This window comes from Grammomys surdaster, unplaced genomic scaffold (genome assembly GCF_004785775.1).
Source record: "Grammomys surdaster isolate TR1022 unplaced genomic scaffold, NIH_TR_1.0 255, whole genome shotgun sequence".
Taxonomy (NCBI): Eukaryota; Metazoa; Chordata; class Mammalia; order Rodentia; family Muridae; genus Grammomys; species Grammomys surdaster.
Genome location: NW_021604696.1, coordinates 11,075,100 through 11,084,703, shown reverse-complemented (window position 1 = coordinate 11,084,703; position 9,604 = coordinate 11,075,100).

Genomic DNA, 9,604 nt, shown 5'->3' with positions numbered 1-9,604 from the left:
ACATATACTTACATAAAAACATACACACATATACTTACATAAACACAAAATATTACCCAGGGAAACATGACAGGAGAAAAAAATAAAAGCAATGTAAACAGAAGGAGCTAGGCAGATGACTTAGTGGGCAAACATTCTTGCCACACAAGCCTGATGCTTTGAGTGTGGACCCCCTAGAACTCACATAAAGGCTGGAAGAGGTAGCAGAGCATCTAATCCATCTCTCTGATGGGAGACAGATGTGGGAAAATCCCAGGAGCTCTAAGACAGGCAGCCTGATAGATGATTGATAGATAGATAGATAGATAGATAGATAGATAGATAGATAGATAGATAGATAGATAGCTGGGAGGGTGGGTGGGTGGGTGGACGGATGGACAGACAGATGGATGGATGGATGGATGGATGGATGGATGGATGGATGGATGGACAGGCAGACAGAGATATTGAAGAGATCCTGTCTTAAATGAGAAACAATGATGAAAACCAGTCCTGAAGTGGTGCCTCTGATCACCACATACATGTTTTGGAATCTGGATGCCTGCAACCCAAACATACCAGCAAGTACACACCACACACACAAGCACAACACACATAAGCACATACATGTGAAAACACACCACACACGACACACACAACACAAGCAATTAATCAATTAATTAATTAATCAAAAATGGGACATAGTAGGAAATGAAGAATTCAGTTTATGCTTATATGAAGAAAACTTAGTCCTATTCATAAAAGACCTTAACGAACCCATTAGAAAGCTATTGCATTTGATAAATATTTCTGAAAAACTAACGAGATACAAGAGCAACATAAAAAGATAAGTATATTTTTACATGAAAATACTTTACTTGCCAAGAAGAAAACCAGGAAAACATCCCATTCACAGTGGCATAAAAAGTAACTAAAAATGCTTAACTGAGGAGATAAAAAATTTCTACGATGAAAACGCAAGACACTAAAGAAACTAAAGACAAGAGAAGATGGGAAGACCTCCCATGCTCAGGAACTGACAGAATTGATATGGTGAAAATGGTTACATTATCAAAAGATATGTGCAGATTCGACACAATCACCATCAAAATTCCACCAACATTCATCGTAGCACTCTTAAAATAACCATAAAGTTCACATTCAGTCATGAAATATCCTGAGTCAGCAATCCTGCAGTCTTGTTTAGAAAGGACAGCAGTAGGAAGCACCATAGTGCATGACCAAACTCGACAAAAGACCCAGAGTAACAAAAGTCGCATAATAGCAGCATAAAACACAGACATAGAGACCATGTATGAGAATACATACAATTATAGTCACCTCACTTTTAAAAAGTGGCACAATTATATGTTGGAAAAGATGCTTTAACAAATTATACCAGTTAAACTGCATTCCCACAGACAGATGAGGAAAACAAGGTTCATCTTTCACTGGGCACAAAATACTATTCAAACTGGATCAGAGACTCCAATACAATCCCCATTTAATGTCAACTATCCAACGTCAACTAAGATATTGATGTGGTTAGAGAAAAATATAGACAAAATCCTCTGAGCCAGAGGCGTAAACAACGTTTTTCCAAAGAGTATTCCAATTGCACAGAGGATTATCGCCAAAACTGGCTCATGGCACCACAAGAAATTAAGACTCTGCACAACAAAGAAAAGCAGCAGAGTGAAGAGACAGCTTGCAGAATGGGAAGCTATGCATTAGACAGGTGATTTCTATTTAGAATATATGAAGAACTGCAAAATGCAAACACCCCCCCCCAAATCTTCTAATCAATAAATATCATAACTGGATGTATAGTTCTCATGTTTGCAAACATGCCTTAAAATACAGCCATGAATAAATATATTTAGATGTTTAGAATCAAGACACAAAGGATATGGATGAAAAAAGCAGACCAAAGGTTCTTAATGAAACTCTTGATATTGATAATACATTTCAACTGATTTGAACTATATCTTTATACTTTAGTGAATTAATTTTAACCCTGGGTACCAAAGTGAAAATAACAAATGAAACATAGAAGAGTTTAAAGAAACTGCTGTTGTATTTGAGTATATTTGTATTTATGTACAAAAGAAGGTAAAACAGCAGAAAATGAAGAACAAAAAAAAAAGATGTAAAAAAATGAAACAAAATGGTGGCAAGTGAGATCACTCAGTAGAGGAAGACAGTTGCTGCTTGTAGGACCCCAAAGGGCTGACATGCCCTGGCTGAGACTTTCTGTGTGCTGCTGTCTTGAACCAGCCCTGTTCCTGGTCACACTGGCATTTGTGATTTTCTAGGCCCTCTCTGACCTTCTTCATAGAGACTTTAACAATGCCTGAATGGTCGGTATAAAAGCAACACTCTTCTTTAAGGACGGCACCCACTGCCCCCATTACAGGAGTAAAAGGTCTAAGCCTCTTCTATTCTGTAGCACTATTTCAACTAAGCATGATAATGAATTTTTCAAATTCGATATAGCAGATTCCATTCTTTCTAGATCTAAATCTATAGAAGTATGGATCTGATCATAGCTTTGATCTTGCAAAACAAGTGAGCAAATCCCCACCTCTGCCCCAATCAATCCCAAAGCCAAAAGGACAGCTACAGTATCTGTGGTAAAGGGTTCTCTCCCATGTCTAAACAATGTACTCCACTAAATTGTAAGTCAGGGAACCAAAAGGCCAATGGAGCCCCCTTGGAGGCACTGGTGATGATGTCTTCTTCAGCACTGAGGACTTTCCAAGTCAGGTTATATGCATATGCTGGTTGATCTGTTACATTCTGAAGGCAATTGTGAAGGACCTTCATGTTTCCTACAAAGAAAAAATAGGGTTCTCAGGGGGCTTCTCTTCCCTGGGTTTGTTATTATTGTCTGTTTGTTTAATCAGTTTCTCTGGCAGCCAGCGTTCAACATCTTCTATTTGGGAATATATGCAGACAGAATCTCTTCACCAGATAAGCACTGGGTCTGGCCCATTCCAGGTTCTAGTTAATGGGTCTTTCCAGAGGACTGTTGCAAAATTCATTTTGGTATCAGGGTGCCAAAATCTATCTGCAGCAGGTTTTCCTTCAGAATCTAAAGTTAAAAAACTTAAAAGAAAGAATGTGTAATGAAGGATGTTTCTGGGGGATCCCTTGGTAGGGTAACATTTTCCCTTTTTAATTTTTGCAAATTGATGTTTAATGATTTGATGTGCCTTTTTTTTTAAACCATACCTTGGCCCTGTCGATTATATGGAATACTTGTTTTATGTAGTATTCCCAATTTTTCACAAAATTGGTGGAAACTGGAGCTTGTATAACCTGGGCCATTGTAAGTCTTTATCTGTTTAGGCACACCCAATACAGTGATTATAGTGAGCATATGAGTGATCACATGTTTGCTTGCTTCTCCAGTTTGTAATGTCACATAAATGAAACCGCTGTATGTATCTACACATACATGTATATATTTTTGATTTCCAAATTCATTATAATGAATAACATCCATTTTCCAGAGACTGTTTGGTATCAGTTTCTTTGGATTTACACTCAAATGAGGAACTGGTAAAAGTGTAAAACATGATCAACACTGTTTGACAATTTGCCTAGCTTGTTCTCTGGTAATTTTAAACATGATCTTTAAAGTTTGGGAATTAAGGTGATTTAACTCATGAGCTTTTATGGCCTGATCCAAGTTAGATGTTGGATCTGATAAAGTCACTGCAGCTACACGAGTGGCTAGATCTGCCTTGGTGTTTTCCTCAGAGAGGAGACCTGGTAGTCCAGTGTGGGCTCTCAGTGTCCTATAAAGAATTTATACTTTCTTCTCAAAATTAATTGTTGACACTGTAAAAACAAATTAGCTACTTCTGAGGAATGCTTTATTTGCACAGCAGTTTCTAGCAGAGGGATAGACTGAGCTAAATATGAGCTATCTGTATAAATATTAATGGCTTGATTCGGAAATGCTTGGAACACAGCAATAACAGCATGTAATTCAACCAATTGAGCTCACCCAGATGATGTAGCAAAGGAGATTACTTGATCTTTAAAGGCATAAGCAGCTGGATGTTCCTGATGAGGAACCATCAGTGAAAACTAGCAATGCTTCTTCTATAGGTACATGCACAGTGTGAGATGCACCAGAGTCTCCCATTACCGGGAGTTTAAGCCTTGGCTGCCTTTTTGAATCTGAGCGAATAAGCCTGGGTCATATTACATCTGGTCATCACTTGAAGCAAATTGCTCTTCTCCCACTAAGGTATCAGAGGACCAACCATTGCCTGCCTGAATGTTTCTCCTAGCTGTCTCTTTATAATTCTCTTGGTACTCTGATTTCCAAATAAGATGGTCACCACCACCACTAAGAACTGCTCTCACTAGAGTATTCCAATCCCCAGGAGTCAGCCACTCCTCTGTGACAGATTCTAAGATTGCAAGAGAAAAAGGAGCAGTGGCACAGTATTGTGACACTGCATTGTTTAATTCTTTAATGAATTGGAAATTAAACCCTGGGTGTTATCTCCAAACAACCCCTTGAATGTCTATGGTCTCTGATACAGGGAAAGCCTCAGTCTCTCCCTCCTCTGGGCAATCTGTGGCTGAAGTAAAGCATGGGCCATCTTTGGACTCTGCTTTGAGAAACACGAGGGCCTGGGGGATTTTTGCGGGTGGCCTTACCTGTCTTTAATTTTTGTAGCTGATTAATTAAGTCTTGATGTTCTTCCTCTAACTCTATTTGTTGTTTAAGGAAAGAAATTTTGTCCTGTAACTCTTTTCTGGGATCTACAACTACCATCCCCAAGGTGGAAACATCTGAATGTGGAGGCACATAGGGAGGGGTCCATTCAGGGTCATGATATTTGGCCACCTCTTCCTCTAGGTCATCCAAGTCATCATCCTTTGGTCATAATTTGAATTTTAATTTTGGATACATGCATTTTATCTTTTTATTTTGAACAGTTGAATCATTTCTCTCTTTGGGCTGAGCACCACTATTTAGTTTTGTTTCCTTCCCCCTTGGATTCTCTATCTCTAAAGTCTGATCCAAATTTTGAGACCTACTGGATGACCTTTGAGAAGTGGCTCCCTTATCATCATCACTATCTAGAGACATTAAATCTACTTCTTCCTTAGAGGAATCAACCTTTTCTTTTTTCTTTTCATTTCCTTTTTCTTTCCTTACACTGTCTTTTAAAGCTTTTTTCACTCTCTTTAACAACTGCTGCTATTGATAGACATTTTGTTGCGATCATTTTATTTATCAAGTTCCAATATGAAATGGCAGTAACTGGGACATTTTCAGGCCCAAATGTCCTATAAAAATCTTTAAGTGCATCTCCAACTCTATGCCATCTTTTTTCATCAATGGCTCCTTCTTGAGGAAACATAGACGTAACCTTTTAATAAAATCAAAAAATGACAACAAATGCTGAGTTTCACCTTTACTCCTCGTGCCTTTAAAGACTTTCTGTTCCACATACAGTTTATGCTGACTTATTCCTTGCCCCATTTTTGTTACTATGACTTACCAGTCTCAACGCAACAGGTTCCCATGGTGATCACTTTTATTTCACTTTTGAATTTTCAGTCGACTTGTCTTCCAGTAACATTCCTCCCTCATGGGGTCTCCTGTTCTTGCTGCCCCATATTGGATGTCAGGTGACCCAGCCCATGGGTCAGTCTGAAAAGGAGAGAGTGGTGATAGAGGGGCAAGAGACACAAAGAATGGAGATAAGACAGGGTATCTGATCAAGTCTCATTTATTGAAAGGCAATTATGAGTATATAAGCACAAGCAGGGGAATGCAGCTGGAGACACTTAACCATGAGTGCCTTGCAGCTGGGGGCACTAAACAACAAGTCCAGGATATGTCTGAGAAAAACAAGATGTTTATCAGAGTGTCCTCAACTGTTGTGGGCTGTTTGCAAAAATATCATGCTAGAAAAACAAGGTCTCTTGTCAGGGTAGAAAAGTAGCAACCTGCAAATATATGGCCTGAGATGGCTGTAAAGATGATAGCTGCTTTCAGTTAGGAGTCGGCTCCCAACAGGGGAGGGGGAAGAGAGGGGAAGGAGGAAGGGTTAATCTGGGAGGTGTTAGGGGGACAGATGGGAGATGAATATGTCAGAAAAATACATGTAGGACTTTGGTGAGATGAAATGTCAAAGCAGCTAAAAAGTTTATCACATTTACTTTTATTATTAATTTATGTTCTGTGTGTGAGCACCCATGATACATCACATAGTGTGTGGCCTTTGGAGACCAGAAATCTCAAGAGTGCCAATTCTTTTCTTCCATGTAAGCACTAGGGTTCAAACTCAGAATTCTCAGTCTTGCAATAGAACATTTACCCACTGATCAATCTTGCCAGCCCCTTCAAAGTAGTTTTCACTTCATTTCTCTAGTGGCTAATAATGTTTAACACATTTAAAAAATGTTTATTAGCCACTTACATATGTTCTTTGAGAATCTGTGTTCAGAATCCATTGCTTACTTTTCAATCAGTTTTAGTTTTGTTTTTGTTTGTTTTGTTTTATTTGTTTGTTTTTCTAAAGTTTAGTGTGAGCAGCGTCTTAGGGTTTTACTGCTGTAAACAGATACCATCACCAATACAACTCTTATAAGGACAACATTTAATTGGGGCTGGCTTACAGCTTTAGAGATTCAGTCCATTATCATCAAGGTGGGAACATGGCAGCATCCAGGCAGGCATGGTGCAGGAGGAGCTGAGAGTTTAACATCTTGTTCCAAAGGCAAGCAGAAGACCTGCTTCAAGACAGCTACCTGGAGGGTCTCAAAGCCCATGCCCACAGTGACACACTTCCTTCAACAAGGCCACATCTACTCCAACAAGGCCACATCCATTACAACAAGGTCACACCTACTCCATCAAGGCCACACCCACTCCAAAAGACCACACCCACACTAACACACTTCCTCTAACAAGGCCACACCTACTCCAACAAGGCTATACCTCCAAATAATACCACTCCCTGGGCTAGGCATACTTGAACCACCACAAGCAGTTTCAAAGCATTCAATCCCATAGTGTCCTTGATGTACTGGGAGTTGAGTTTTATGCAGGGTGAGAGATAAGAATCTAATATAAATCTACACATACATATCCAGACTGGCCATTTTAAGGTGACTTATTGGTAAGTTTGAACATAGATATTATGACTTCCATTTCATGGTCCTTGACCACGTTGATCTGCTTTAGGTCATTATGGATGAGCGTCAAAAACCTGGATTTTTTAAAAAGTAAATGGAGTCATACACCATCGACTCTGTTTTGCATGCACTTTCACTCTGCCTGAGTGTTTATTTTTATCTACCTATTGTTGTCATATGTACCAGCAGTTCCTTCTTCTTCATTTATGAACAGTTGCTGCATAATTCACATGTCTGTATATACTAGTTTTATGCATTTATCTATTGATATACAACTGGAAGATTTTTTGTTTTTACCTATTGCACAGAAGGTTAGTGCTTTCATAAAGTAAAATCCTTTACAGTTATTCATTGTGGTATATAGTTTGATTTCTCTTGGGTAAACCACTGCAGAGGAATGGTTGATTCATGATGCAAAAATATGTTGAAGTGGTACAATAATATGCATGCATACACATATATTTATATGTTTTCTCTTATGTATATGTATATACATACAGGTACATATACATATGTATGTATATAAATATATATACATATACACAAAATATATATATATATATATATATATATATATATATATATATATATATATGTATATATATATATATGGGCTTTTGTTTTCATTTACATTCTGTCTAATGCCAGATCTTTTTTATTGTTTGAGAATTCCATACATATATATGATATGTTTTAATCAAAACTAGACTCACTCCTTCTCCTTTAATTATTTTCCTATTCCTCACCACCACTTTTACTTTCTGTGATAGTTTGTATAAAAATGGCCCACATAGGCTCATATATTTAAATGCTTGGTCACCAGGAAGTAGCACTATTTGAAAGGATTAGAAGGATTGGGAGGTATGGTCTTGTTGGAGGAAGTATGTCATTGGAGGTGGACTTTGAAGTTTCAGAAGCCTGGAGTAAGGCTGTGTATCTCTCTTGGTCTGTAGACCAGGTTGGAGTTCTCCATAACTGCTCCAATGTCACCTATGAGACCATGTTCCCCACTGTGATGATAAAGAACTAAGCCTCTGAAACTGTAAGCAAGCATCAATTAAAATCTTTCCTGTATAAGAATTGTCTTAGTCATGGTGTCTCTTCACAGCAACAGAACAGTGAGTAAGGCACATCCCAGCTTCATATCTCTCTTTTAAGCCCTGTGAAACCACTCTGTGCTGCCAGTGTATGTATGGATATAGAGCCATCTATTAAACAGGTAGCCCACTGGGGAGCCACATCTCTAAGGAAACCTCACTCTTTTGCCTCTAGAAACCATCTACTACAAATAGCTCCTCAAATGATTTGGGACTTACAAGTCTTTCAACTGTTTATGATGGGAATTGGGCCCTTATAGTTTTTACAACTTCATTTTCACAATGATCTCTGAGCACCAGGGATAGGGTCATAATGTAGATACTCTTAAAGCTCAACACTTCTCCACTTCTTAATAGACTATTTGTGGGTCTCTGTATCAATCACCATCTATTGCTAAAAGATGCTTCTCTGGCAATGATTGATTCATTAATCTATAAGTATAAAGGCAAGTATTTAGGGAGAAATTCACGATGTCTATGTAGTAGAATAAAAGTAGTTGGTTCTCCCTTAGGATCTCTAAACTACCCAACCAACAGTTCTTGACCCAGTTAATGGGACCAGACATGAATTACATTTTGTACAGCAAAGCTCAATGTAATTCAGAAGTGTTTTCTTACTCTCATAACATTATCCCACTATTGTACCAGTGGGCATATATCGACTATCCAGGTGTTATTGTAGCTTTCAGGGTTCATTATTTGGGTAAGATTGTTGATTACTTCTCTCTCACAATGATATAAATAGCACCTTTCAGCACTATAAAATCTGTTCAGTAGGAATGAAACTTCTAAAGCAAGACTAGTTTGCCTTTCCTACATTCTATGAAATCAGGAAGCATTTATTTTTTAAGTGGACATGTTCATTTTCACTCATACAAGTTGTGGAAGTCATGGTTCCAGTTTGCAATGGCACAAATAGTTTCTATGATAATCTTTTCAACTTCAAGTATTATGAGAGAATACATAATAGAGACCACTTAGGTTATAATTTGTGTTTCTAACAGATAAGAGAATTGAACTTTTTCCCTGGGCCTTTATGCCTTCCATGGATTTTTAATGTTTGTTCAGTATTTGATCGCCTTTATGCATCTCTCTAAGTGTATCTATGTGTCAATCTCTCTCTCTCTCTCCCATTCTCATTCTCTGCCTCTCTCTGTCTCTCCATCTGTCTCTGTCTCTCTCCATCTCTGTCTCTCCATCTGTCTCTTTGTTTCTGTCTCTCTGTGTGTCTCTCTGTCTCTGTCTTTCTCCATCTCTCTCTGCATCTCCGTCTCTCTCTCCATCTCTGTCTCCCTCTCCCCTCTCCCCCTCCCCTCTCCCCTCTCCCCCCTCCCCTCTCCCCTCTCCCCTCTCCC